We start from the raw sequence: 13,902 nt of genomic DNA, 5'->3' as shown, positions 1-13,902 counted from the left end.
TTACTGCTTTGTGAGTCAAGCCCAAGGGGTGAAAATATCATCTAACGCAGGAGAAAATGTGAACTAAATAAGGGCCATTGGCGATTATCAAATCCGCTTTTTGTCTTTTATTTGCTACCATAAGATAATTTTTTATCAATGAAAAAAATACTAAAAAGTAGGCAAAAAAAGTATCAAACTAATCCACAGATAAGAAGTGGCTAAGGTGTGGTGGCTCATATGTGCCAACTAACATAATATACTGTATATATATATATCACAGACAAAATAATGTACAGTGATAAAAAAATATTCAAATTTAAATATCAAAATTGTAATAAACTACTTAATTGCATTACACATGGGATGGCCACCCCTCCATATAGCTAACAGGACACACACATCTCAACTGCAAACAACGGCCGTATACCATGCAAAGCCCCCACAGTTCAGAGTTCTATAATAGCTGGACTATTGCTCAGTGTTTTGCATGGTCTAACCCCAATGTTCATGCAAGAAAGCTTGAAGATCGGCAGTTCATAGTGGTGGAGCCGGGTCATTTCAGCATTGCACACTAAAAGAATCGCCAGTTCAAATCCATGTATCGGCAAAGCAAAAGCAAGCCAACAAAGCAATTGGCAGAAGGCATATTAATAGCCATTATATAGTTCACTGTGTGTAGCTGGATGGTGAGGAGATCCAACAAGTCCCTTTGAAGAGGGTTCTGTAGGGGAGATTCAGGCAACCCAATGTGACTGATGTACAGAAGTGCTGTGCCGGAGGCAGAGGCGGGTGGACCGCGGGTAGGTGCAGTGGCGGCCCGCGGGCGGCATGCCAGGCTGGTGATAAACCCTATTACAGACCCGCTCATGGTGGGTAAGGTAGAGTGGCGTCCCATGCGGGTGTTGCACTCCCTAATAGATGGCCCGAACAGTTCGCTGGCGAGCAGTACTCTGCAAACATCTTCTGTTCGCATTTGCAGCGAACAGCGAACATTTGGCGTGTTTGATTCGCCCCCTATACATCTTCATTGAGCTAAACTTTGACCCCTTACCTCACAGTCAGCAGACACATGGCAGCCAATCAGCTAGCCCCCTTTCCTGGACCCCCACCCTCCCATCAAAAAGCAGTTGAAATTCACCCGCCCATTGAAGTCTATGGCGGTTTGCCAGATTTGCCTGTTCCCGAACATTTGGAAAATTCTATGTTCGCGACATCTCTACTCCCTAATAGTATCAAACTTATTTTGAGTATTTCCTTGCATGATGAGAGCTTCAAAAGTATTTCTTGGTAAGGTTTGAAAGTATCTCCTCAGAGAAAGCTCAGGATAAACGTTATTTGGATATGGGCCATTTTCTTAAATATTACACATGTAGATTTCTAGGTCTATGTCTATAAATGTGTAGTGATGTATCATAAATACCAGTTCAGTTGTAATCTAATTTCTATAGACAACTTGCTCCTTCTTATGTCACACTGCTTGTAATGCCCTAAACTGATCATACAGAAGCTGCAGAAGCACAGTTGTGTTTCTGACTCATAGACTGTGGCTCAGTCCATAGTCCACAGTTTGGGATGGAAACTAAGCCATTTCAAAAAAAAAAAAAACTCCAAATGTTTTAGACAGAGTGGGAAAGAGGTTAGACACTTGTCAGGTGTGCTGGGTTTTTATTGCTCCAGTGTCTAGGTTAGAATGAGGCAACACTCATAAAAACACGTTTTTTTGTAGTTGGAAATCATAAGAACTGAGAAACGTTTATTGCTTTATGGGCCTGTGAGTCTCTATTGTGTGTTGTAGAGATTTCCTAACTTCCTCGCCATTGCTGCAATAAGCAGTATGTAATCTTAAGGATTAAAGGAAAAGGTGGGGATTTGTGGAGTGTCTGTTAGCTTCTACTTATATGAGGCTGACATGTAAAGTGTGCGTGTGTGTGTTCGGGGTGGGGGAATTAATTATGGAGTAGCTGGCTCTCTCCGTCTGCAGCACTAGTCTGTATGTTGGACTGATTGGTATCTGTGCGAGTCTGTTGTTATTTTGTTTTGTTTTGTTTTTTACAAATATATACTGTAACTTATATATCTTGTCTAATTTCAGGAATTACGGATGATGTCTGGATGACATAATATATAGGAACTAGACATAAGGCCAATTACAATAGCTGGCGCTAGGCCTCTCCCCAACAGCCCCCCTCCTCTGTCACTGCTGCAACAGGTCAGTGCGCATGTGCGCACGGCCGCAACGCATACCCGCGCGTGCATTGCGATGATCATTGGAGTTAGACCATACCAGCACACCGCGCGCTCACACGCCCGCCCCCCTGGCCTCGTCCTCCTCCTGTCCCAACGGCCACCCACGTGACACACATGCAGTAGCGCGAAGGCATGACACAGGGACGAGAGAGGACGCAGGGACACAGGGGGTTTATTATATAGGACTAGTAGACCTAAGCCCATTAAAAAACGGGCTCTAGGTCTCTCTCACCAACACCACCACCACATGTCAGCGTGCGCGCTTGCTTCCGCCACGCTACCGACACGTCCTCCTCCTGTCCCAACGGCTACACATGCGCAGTAGCCAAAACACAGTTAGGGTTTTATTACATAGGATGGTTTTATGGTAAGTGATGACATCACCAGGGATCCCCGAGGGTCCTTGAATTAGTAGAGGCCTGGCAAACTAGGCTAAGTATGTTGGGGCTCCCCTTCCATGTGCAGCAGTGCCTCTCCCATTCCATGCGCAACCCCCACTTTCATGTGTAGCATCCAGTATTGCAGACCCTCTCTTTCATGTACAGCTTCCTATGAAAATCAGTTTCCCTTTTCATGTATTGCTTCCCATTTGCAGTCTTTTCTTTCAAATGTAGCAACCTCCGTTTTAGGTCCAGGAGCCGGTAGACTAAGGGTGTCAAACTTAAATACACAGTGGGCTGAAGTTGAAAACTGGGAGCAAGTTGTGCGCCAATCTTGACGTCTAGTGGCCTCCTCCCTCCCATATATGGTGTGTAGAGCAGCCCTCCCCTTTCCCTGGTGTCTCTTTTTATTTCCTCAAAAACTACAAAGTTTTTTTGAAAAATGTTTTTGACTTGTTCCTAAAGATCGGGCTGCTTGTATCTTTGGGTCATTCATAAGTCGGGCATTCGTAAGTTGGGGATTACCTATATAAATATAAGTACTAGCTTTTCAGCAAATTGTCCCTGGTAATCATTTTACTAATATTTACTGTTAATTGCTATGGTATGCTTGGAGTCTTTTGGCAAGATGAACACATGTCTTTGCCCTAGTTTCTTATAAATCAAAAGAGCACCTGGAACATAAATACAAGCTCTGATGTCACAGTCGGCGAAATCAGTGCTTCTCGGTTGCCAAGTGCTTGTAAACTAAACCGGCTGCGGAGTGCAGCTTATCTCATCATCTATGTTGCATAAAGCAACAAACATCTCTCCTGTGTTCTAGGTCACAAGTTAACTGAGCAGCAACTGCCAGGCCCAATGTGTGTATACTACTAGGAGCAGGAATTTCAAAACAATAATAGTATGTGTATTAATTACAACAGCCAGTGAGAGATAATAAAAATATCAATCAGGCTGCACCCAAGCCTGTTGCAAACTACTGCAGGTCATAGAGGAGTAATGTAGAAGAATCCTGTACACTACTGCTGGACACGCTCATTAGCATAAACATCCACATTTAGGCAGCAAGTGGTCAGCAGTTGCTTGGATCTACATAGTTACATAGTTACATAGTTATTTTGGTTGAAAAAAGACATACGTCCATCGAGTTCAACCAGTATAAAGTAAAACACCAGCCTGCTCCCTCACATATCACTGTTGATCCAGAGGAAGACGAAAAAACCCTTACAAGGCATGGTCCAATTAGCCCCAAAAGGGAAAAAAATTCTTCCCGACTCCAGATGGCAATCAGATAAAATCCCTGGATCAACATCATTAGGCATTACCTAGTAATTGTAGCCATGGATGTCTTTCAACGCAAGGAAAGCATCTAAGCCCCCTTTAAATGCAGGTATAGAGTTTGCCATAACAACTTCCTGTGGCAATGCACCTCTTTGTAAACAACTGCATTCTCCCCCCCCCCCCCCCGACACCCATCAACATTACGAGGGGTGTGTCCAACTACTCTCCCCACCACAGCCACTCCTCCTTAGTGACTAAAAGTCTATCTATTGGCTTTCTGTCTCCATGGAAGCATGGGTGAGCCTTGTTTTGAACACTGAGGGGAAGCCTTTTAAGAATTATGATGTCACTTAGGGAATCCCTGGGATTCCCAGATTCACACAAAGTGTTAGATAAAACTGACCATATACATTTATGAAAAACAGGAGAAAAGAAGACCTATGTCCAAGCATAGAGCCTAGATGGAAATAAAAAGCAAACAAGTATGCGGCACCCTTCCTCTACCAGATAAGGTCATGAAATGTTATCCCTACCTGGGGGGGGGGTTCATGCAGCTGGACTGTGGAAACCCCCTTTAATAATAAAGGAGTCTCCAGATATCCAGATACCTGCCCACTCCAATCCAAGGGGAAGGAGGTAAGGTACATCACATGAACAATGAACACTATCAAGTGATTGTCATTTTTTGCATTCATTTGCATTGTGGTGGGATGCAACAGGATCATAGCATCCCCACCACAATGCAACGCAAAAAATTGATGTAAAACTGGCCTAAAAGTCTATCATTGGGCCTGGTGCACTAAATTCAGTAAAGTGGCCATGTGCAGGGAGTGCATGGCAATGCATGGCAGTCAGTATTATAAGGCACATATTTTACCTGATGAAGAGGCTTACACCGAGAAACGCGTTATCATCAGGGCCGGATTTGTACTTTTTACCGCCCAAGGCCAATTATACCGTCTGTATGGTTGTTATCTCTGTGTGCCCCAATGAGAATTCTACTTACATCATTGGATGTCACAGACAATAACTATTTCAGTAATACGCATATAAATTATAAGTTATATTTTCCTTAAGAACTTTTATGTTATGTTTGCCATCTCATTAATGATGGACCCATTGTGCCACCATGTGAGTTAGGCTGAAGTGTACCTGCAGGATAGAGCTAACAGATCTTGCAGGGACGACACAAGTACACAGGACATAGAGTTCAAAGGTTAAAGCTGTCCTTGTAGATAGGGATGGCTGCATGGAACAGCTTTACTGTACCTCACTGAGCCGCCCCTAAATTTCTGGTGCCCTAGGCCATGGCCTATGTGGCCTTGCCAGAAATCCGGCCCTGGTTATCATAGTGCTATCATCTTCAGCAGTTTATCTCAGCTACGGTTTGCCCTCCCTCCCATGTTGCTGGCTTCAGTTTTATTGAGGGTAATGTCTTTGAGGTCATGGACAGATTGGATTGTTAATGGGAAATGGCACCGACCGCATTGTGTGGACATGTTGAAGCTTGGAGTTTCTTGGGTCTACCAACCTAGTGATGAGTGACAGCAGATTTTATATTTTAATTCTATTTACCAGTATTTATTTAAGATTATTTATTGTTGAGTGTTTTAGGATTTTTTTATAACGTTATCAACCCACGTTTTATTTACTGGAAACACCAATAAAAGGCAGGGGCCTATTTGAGCCACAAATTGTTGTCTGTCTTTATTTATTAGTATTAGGTTTATGGTATAATGTTTGGTTTTCAGGGGGTGGCCATTTACAGTTTCATATAGACTTCTGCACACAGTGATGTACTGATTCCACAAAGCATCAGAGCTCACCACATACTGTGGATACTGGAGCAGCTGCTGAAGTTCAGCATAATAATATCAAGGCCGACAGGAAATCGTGACACTGGCCAGCATCAGTGCGTTGTCAGCATACCGTCCAGCCAGCAAGAGGGAATACTGTACTGCACAGGAGTCGCGTGACTGCTATTGCTGGACCTTCCTCATAGTGGCGTGTAGGCCTGAACGATTTTAGGAAAGATTTGAATTGAGCGATTCCTGTCCAAAATTGCAATTTCGATTCGATTCACGATTTCCTTCAAATCAAGCTTTGTTCCCCTCTGTGCCTGTTTGTTCCCCCTCTATCCCCCTGTCTCTCTTTGTGCCCCCTTTGCCTCTTTATGCCTCCTCTGGATCTCTCTCTTGCCCCCTTTTTTGTCTCTGTGCCCGCTGTGTTTCTCTCTGTGGCCCCTTTGTGTCTCTCTCTGTGCCTACTCTGTCTCTATGCCCACTCTGTGTCTCCTCTGTCCCCCAAGCCGCAACAGTTCTGGACATAGCTTCCAGCACAAGTCCAGCGATGCCCGTCTAACCACTTCGCCGCCTGCAGGCTCTAATGCACGGAATACTTCCTGTATGTCATGTGACATACAGGAACCCAGAGTTTTGCCATGCACAAGAGCCGGCAGACAACGATAGAAGACAGACAACGTTGGAATCGCGTGGAAGGCAAATCCAACGCTGCAGGCCGCACGTGCCGGAACTTTGGGGAAGTTTGAAGCCGCTTCTTCAAACTTCCCACGTGTGGAAATGACATGATCGCGATAATCGCCGCTTTGACGATTCTGAAGTTGTGATCTTGGTGATCACGATTTCGGTTTAAATTCCATTTATCTTTTAGGCCTAGCGGCGTGTTTAGCATGTTTTCAGGTACTTGTGAACACCATGCATGAAATAATAGCACCTGTTCAACAGACAACACATAGAGGAAAGCAGCAATGTCATGCCTACGTGTGACGCCACCACCATTTCAATTGGGCTCCGGGTGGTGCCACTACTAAAAAAATATTGGTAATTTAGATTACTGATATTTTACTACAGACTAACCCAGCCCCAATTCTCACATGGCCGCTCAGCTCTTAGGGCCTAACACTAAACCCCACTCCTAGTGCCTAACACTAACCTCCTTCCTAATGCCTAACACTAACCTCCCCTCCTAATGCCTAACACTTACTCCCCTCCAAGTGCCTAACACTAACCTCTCTCCTAATGCGTAACACTAACCTCCTTCCTAATGCCTAACACTAACCTCTCTCCTAATGCCTAATACTTAACTCCTTAGTAACGCCTAACACAAACCCACCTTCTAGCGCCAGACACTAACCTTCTTTCCTAATGCCTAACACTAACCTCCCCTTTTAGTGACTAACACTAACCTCCCTCTTAATTGTTGATAATTTGTATTGGTGTCTATTAGGCACAAGACTTAGGCCCGGTTCACACTTGCGGTTCTCTGCCAAACGGACCGGATGACCTGACCGGATCCGGACCGGATCCGGATCGGAACCGTACGGTTCTGATCCGGATCCGATCCGGATCCGGTCAGTTTGCATCAGGTGTTCATCAGGATGCGATCCGGATCCGTTTGGCAAAAGATAGTAGAAAAGGAATAAAAATGTTGGGGTCTGGGAGGTCAGCAGAAGGTGGACCTGTGGAATCAGGCCCTCCGCTGTTTAGCACTCACCTCCACCTCCGACATACTGCCAACATCTCCAGCACGTTTAAAATCACTGCTGCTCCACTCCAAAATGCTTGCCCATGTGTCCCCATCAAAAATCGCCGCTTCAATACGCATAGGAAGTGGGGTAGAACATACGGATTTTTAGCCAGTGTGTTGTGCGCACTCCGGTTCTCATAGCTTTGTATTGGCCGGATGGTGCAGTCCAGCTCCGCCCCGGATACGGCTGCCGGAGGAGCCGGACCAAAAAATAGCGCATGTTGGAACGGATGCCGGAGTCCGGATCCGGTCCGGCTCCGGTCCGGCAGAACGGACGCATGTGAACGGACGCATAGGCTTTCATTGCTATGCCGTGCGTCCGTTCCGTCCGTTCTGCAAGCGGTCCGGCTCCGGCACGGCGATTCCGGACGGCCACCGCTAATGTGAACCGGGCCTAAACTCAGTGCCCAGAAGATCTGATTCACACAATGCCACATAATCACTTTCAGCCATAACAGCAATTAAAATGGATTATAAATATAAATGTATAGCTGATACAATATAATATTGGATATGTATAGGACTATACCTGTTCATTTTGTGTGTGTGTGTGTGCGTGCGTGCGTGCGTGTGTTTATTACTTTCTATGAGCAGGACCATACAAGTTCGCTGCCTTGTAAGTAAAAGGTCATATGTGTTAACTGCCTTGCATGTACAGGGCCATGTGTGCTCACTGTCTTGTATGTACAGAGTCATATGTGCTCGCCGTCATTTATGTACAGAGTTATATGTGCTCATTGTCGAGTATGTACAGAGCCATATGTGCTCACTGTCTTCTAATTATGTACAGAGTTATATGTGGTCACTGTCTTGTATGTACAGAGTCATATGTGGTCACCATCATCAATATACAGACTTATATGTGCTCACCATCCTCAATGTACACACTCATATGTGCTCATCATCTTCCATTTACAGAGTCATATCTGCTCACTGTCGTGTGTGTACAGGGTCATATATGTCATTCACAAGTCAGTACGTGTTCAGTGACTTGTGCATCAAGAAGCATGTGTGTTCTCTGTCTTGGTGGCCAGTGACGTGTCTTCACTGTGTGCAGCACCATATGTGTTCACTGGACAAGCTATCCAGCTACATCATATGTGTCCATCATATGGGTCAGGCCTCCTCAATCATGGCAAAAAAGTGTCTATTTATTATGTACTATTTTGGGCATGACAGCTGATGTGATAATGATCACAAGTGCACACTGTATTACATTAAAGTTCTGTTTGGAAAACTTGGGTTGTGCAGTTCCACAAGAACAGACAATTATACAGTAAACTCATCTGTGTTATTATATATCACACATTACAATTTAATTGTTCAGACTACTATGGTTAATTAAAAAAGTAGCCCTTTTACAATAAAAATATAAGAAAACTCGACTGCAAGAAATAATAATGCATTGGCCAGTTTTAAGATCTATTTTGTTGTAAAGGAGGTCCCCTACGTACAGATAGGTTCCGTTCCAGGATATTGTGTGTAAGTTGAATTTGTTTGTAAGTTGAGTCCTATGTTAACATGAAGAAATGCAGATAAATGATTTACTTTTGGACGACTCTGGATTTGGGCATAATAGCATAAACAATGATTTTTAATTGTTTTCAATGTGCTTGTAACTTACTACAGTTTATACAATGCTTTAACCTGTAACAACAAAAATAAGTACAAACAGTAATGTGTATTTTCTTTGCATGTATGAAAAATGATAATTTAAGTGGCTTGTAAGTAGAGGACTGCCTGTAATAGAAAAAAATTCTAACTCAGTCAATCCTTTTAATACAATGACATCCGTATGTTATTAGTTTATTATGCTATCTGAATATAACTGTAACATTTGTTGCCAGTTTTCATTATATTTTGTAACAAGTTTGCTGGATAGTATCTTAGGGCCCTTTTCCACTAGCAATCGCTTGCGCTAAACACTAGCGATTGCGATTTAGCAAGTGCCTAATTTTTTCTCGTTTTTTTTTCATAGCAAAATCGCTGTAAAAATTGATCACAGTTGCACTTTGGTAAAAATGGAATTGCGGTACTGGAAATACCTACTGCGATTCCTATGTTATTTAGCAAACCCTAGTGATTTGCAATTTTGTGATTCAGCATTGCAATTGGCGCAAGTGGAAAAGGGCCCTTAAGGACCGTTTCCACCAGCGCGGAAACCAGGCCGAATCCGCAGAGTTTCCCTGCAGCCAAATCGCACGGGGAAACTCTGCCATAGGAAATAAAGGCGCAGCTGGCCGAAATGCTTGCCGCAGCAATTCCACGGACATTGCCAGCGGTTTTCTTGCGGGACGCAGGGAATCCCATAGCCGTGCATGGCACGGCTTCTGGGATTTGTCTGTGTCCACCCAGACCAGGAAGTGCCGCCGTGCGTTTTGCATCCGTGCGCGGCGGCTAGTGGAAGCCACAGTAAATCTGTTGTGACGTGCAAGCAGCTTGTTGCATTAATTTTCCAAATTGGCATTTTGTATCAATGTACGGTACCTCTTCGCCATTCATTTGTAGCACAGACATACTCTGCGCATTGTCGTGTAGCGCAAACCTCAGCTTGCATTATTATGACGCAACTCAATGGGGGCTGTTTGTGAAGCATAAGGGAGGGATCAAACTTGTGTCCACAGGAACTATAGACAATTCCCTACAGGTGTTTTGCTGCACGATATGGGCATGTTGAGTGCGTTTTAACGCATGCGGTTTTTACAGTAGCCAAATTGCCAGTCATTTCGATAAAGAATCACATATGCTGTGTGGAAAAGTAAAGCAGGCTGTATCTCTTTTCAATGCTATTCACAATTGCAGATGCCTCCAGAAAATGTTGTGGCACGATAGGAAATTCGTTATCAGCGCGTTGTGCCATATACAGTGAAACAGTCAATGAAAAATATGCTTCCCTGTCACTGCCCTCCACTGCCCTCTCCCCAGATGTGCTATAGGAGCTGTACTATCTCTATATAGCTGTGTGTTCCTTACCACTGCTCTCTCCCCAGATGTGCTATAGGAGCTGTACTATCTCTATATAGCTGTGTGTTCCTTACCACTGCTCTCTCCCCAGATGTGCTATAGGAGCTGTACTATCTCTATATAGCTGTGTGTTCCTTACCACTGCCCTCTCCCCAGATGTGCTATAGGAGCTGTACTATCTCTATATAGCTGTGTGTTCCTTACCACTGCCCTCTCCCCAGATGTGCTATAGGAGCTGTACTATCTCTATATAGCTGTGTGTTCCTTACCACTGCCCTCTCCCCAGATGTGCTATAGGAGCTGTACTATCTCTATATAACTGTGTGTTCCTTACCACTGCTCTCTCCCCAGATGTGCTATAGGAGCTGTACTATCTCTATATAGCTGTGTGTTCCTTACCACTGCCCTCTCCCCAGATGTGCTATAGGAGCTGTACTATCTCTATATAGCTGTGTGTTCCTTACCACTGCCCTCTCCCCAGATGTGCTATAGGAGCTGTACTATCTCTATATAGCTGTGTGTTCCTTACCACTGCCCTCTCCCCAGATGTACTATAGGAGGAGCTGTACTATCTCTATATAGCTGTGTGTTCTTTACCACTGCCCTTTCCCCAGATGTGCTATAGGAGCTGTACTATCTCTATATAGCTGTGTGCTACTTATCACTGCCCTCTTCCCAGTGTGCTATAGGAGCTGTACTATCTCTATATAGCTGTGTGTTCCTTACCACTGCCCTCTCCCCAGATGTGCTATAGGAGTTGTACTATCTCTATATAGCTGTGTGTTCCTTACCACTGCCCTCTCCCCAGATGTGCTATAGGAGCTGTACTATCTCTATATAGCTGTGTGTTCCTTACCACTGCCCTCTCCCCAGATGTGCTATAGGAGCTGTACTATCTCTATATAACTGTGTGTTCCTTACCACCGCCCTCTCCGCAGATGTGCTATGCCAACTGTGCTATCTCTATATAGCTGTTCTTTACCACTGCCCTCTCCCCAGATGTGCTATAGGAGCTGTATTATCTCTATATAGCTGTGTGTTCCTTACCATTCCCCTCTCCCCAGAAGTGCTATAGGAGCTGTACTATCTCTATATAGCTGTGTGTTCCTTACCACTGCCCTCTCCCCAGATGTGCTATAGGAGCTGTGCTATCTCTATATAGCTGTGCGTTCCTTACCACTGCCCTCTCCCCAGATGTACTATAGGAGGAGCTGTACTATCTCTATATAGTTGTGTGTTCCTTTCCACTGCCCTCTCCCCAGATGTGCAATGGGAGCTGTACTATTTCTATATAGCTGTGCGTTCCTTACCACTGCCCTCTCCCCAGATGTGCTATAGGAGCTGCACTATCTCTATATAGCTGTGCGTTCCTTACCACTGCCCTCTCCCCAGATGTACTATAGGAGGAGCTGTACTATCTCTATATAGCTGTGTGTTCCTTTCCACTGCCCTCTCCCCAGATGTGCTATAGGAGCTGTACTATCTCTATATAGCTGTGCGTTCTTTACCACTGCCCTCTCCCCAGATGTGCTATAGGAGCTGTATTATCTCTATATAGCTGTGCGTTCTTTACCACTGCCCTCTCCCCAGATGTGCTATAGGAGCTGTACTATCTCTATATAGCTGTGTGTTCCTTACCACCGCCCTCTCCCCAGATGTGCTATAGGAGCTGTATTATCTCTATATAGCTGTGTGTTCCTTACCACTGCCCTCTCCCCAGATGTGCTATAGGAGCTGTGCTATCGCTATATAGTTGTGTGTTCCTTTCCACTGCCCTCTCCCCAGATGTGCTATAGGAGCTGTACTCTATATATAGTTGTGTGTTCCTCTCCACTGCCCTCTCCCCAGATGTGCTATAGGAGCTGTACTATCGCTATATAGCTGTGTGTTCCTTACCACTGCCCAGCGGCTCCTCTGTGTCTCCTGTCCTCAAGTCATCAATAAAGTGAAGCTCAGTGAAAAGCTGCAGCCAGCCAGTCGTCTCTCACTCTTTGTCACCTCCTCATATTTCTTGAATGAACCCGATCAGGGAGGAAGAAGGACCAGAGAGGAGAGGGAGGGAGTGTGTGGGTGTAATTAGAAACATGTGACAAGTCTCAGCTCACCTCTTTTTACTATGACTGTCTCTTCACTTCCTCTGTTTCTTCTTTCCCATGGCACTGACTCTTCCTCTGCTGCTGGTCGCTGTACTTTTTCCTATGGTTTCCGCTGTGCCCCTCTTCCTCTAACTTTTCCCCCTCTGCCTAGCCAGCACTTTCCATTTCCTCTGACTTGTGCTGTGTAATGTTTTCTGCTTATCCTTCTCCCACCCTGAGTCTTCCCTTTTTCAGCCTGCACAGCTGTCTCTAGTTACTTTGTACTCACAGTCTCATGGATCTCATGGATAACACATAACAACTAAGGGCCCTTTTTCACTAGCAATAGCAATCGCAAATCACCTGCACTTGCAATATTCGCGCAAGCTGCTTTTTCCACTGTCCGCGTTGCGCTGCGCTGCCATCGGTAATGTAACTCGATTGCGGTGAGAATCCCGCTGGCTGGTGATCGCAATTCAGCAAAAAACAAATCACGAACTAAGCATCATAGAGGAAAATGAGCACCGTGATTTACGTGTTATCTCTATGCTCTAGCAATCTGAAAAACGGCTGTGATCCGTTTTTTTAATCTAATCGCAGCCTATAGAAAAGGGCCCTCAAAGAGATCCGAAACAGGAGTCACACGGTTCCACATACTAAGTGAAGTATGGTCCGGTGTTAGCCATGGATCAGATATATGCAGACATCAAACCAACAAATGATTCAGGTAGTATCTTTAATAACTAACATTGTTTACTGCAAGCTTTAGAAGTTTTAAAGAGTACCCAAGCTGAAGCTCGCGTACAAACTCAGATACTTACCTTAAGGGAGAGAAGCCTCAGGATCCTACTGAGGCTTCCCTTGCTACTCCGTGGTCCTCCCGTTGCTGAACGCACCCCCTCCCCCTCAGAATATTAGCGACAAGGCATTGTTGCTAATCACATCGGGCCATGCAGCTCCACTTTCTGAATCATGAGTGCGCAATAGCCGACCAAGCCTACCTGCGCAATAGCACTGAGCCTGAGGTCATGCAACCATTGCGCGCACTTGATCTAGGAAGAGGAGCTGTGTGGCCCCGTGAATGGGGACGCGCTCAGCAACGGGGGGCTTGTGACAACAGAGGGAAGCCTTAGGATCCTGAGGCTTCACTCTCTTCACAGTAAGTATCAGATTTTGAACCCGAGCTTCATCTCGGGTTTGCTTTAAGTTTCTTCTTCAGGCATTATACAGAACTGGATCAGAACCATACAGTTCTGATTTGTACAGTTCAGATTCAGTTCTGTATAATACCTAAAGAAGAATCAAAGTGTACTTGAGACGAGTTAAATAGAATAATTAATACTTACCTGAAGCTTCCTCTGGCCCCATGTATTTGGTGGGCTTCCTCGCCGTCCTCCCGGGCGGCTCCATTCGCCTTCAATCTTCTC

General features: G+C 44.9%; 1 protein-coding gene across 2 annotated transcripts in view; it reads right to left on the bottom strand.

Annotated features, from left to right (window-relative positions):
* Window positions 1–12,628, bottom strand: part of LOC137543984 (phosphatidylinositol 3,4,5-trisphosphate 3-phosphatase TPTE2-like) — an 86,573-nt gene extending 73,945 nt beyond the window's left edge. The window contains exon 1 of one of the 2 annotated variants that reach the window (XM_068265040.1): window positions 12,506–12,628. The gene's annotated coding sequence lies outside the window, so the exon portion shown is untranslated. Of the gene's footprint in view, window positions 1–12,296; window positions 12,416–12,505 lie in introns of those variants that run through there. The other variant, XM_068265039.1, reaches the window with a different exon arrangement.
* Between the last annotated feature and the right edge of the window lie 1,274 nt (window positions 12,629–13,902).

The sequence above is a fragment of the Hyperolius riggenbachi genome, chromosome 2 (assembly GCF_040937935.1).
Source record: "Hyperolius riggenbachi isolate aHypRig1 chromosome 2, aHypRig1.pri, whole genome shotgun sequence".
NCBI lineage: Eukaryota > Metazoa > Chordata > Amphibia > Anura > Hyperoliidae > Hyperolius > Hyperolius riggenbachi.
This window is presented reverse-complemented; position numbering and strand designations above follow the sequence as displayed.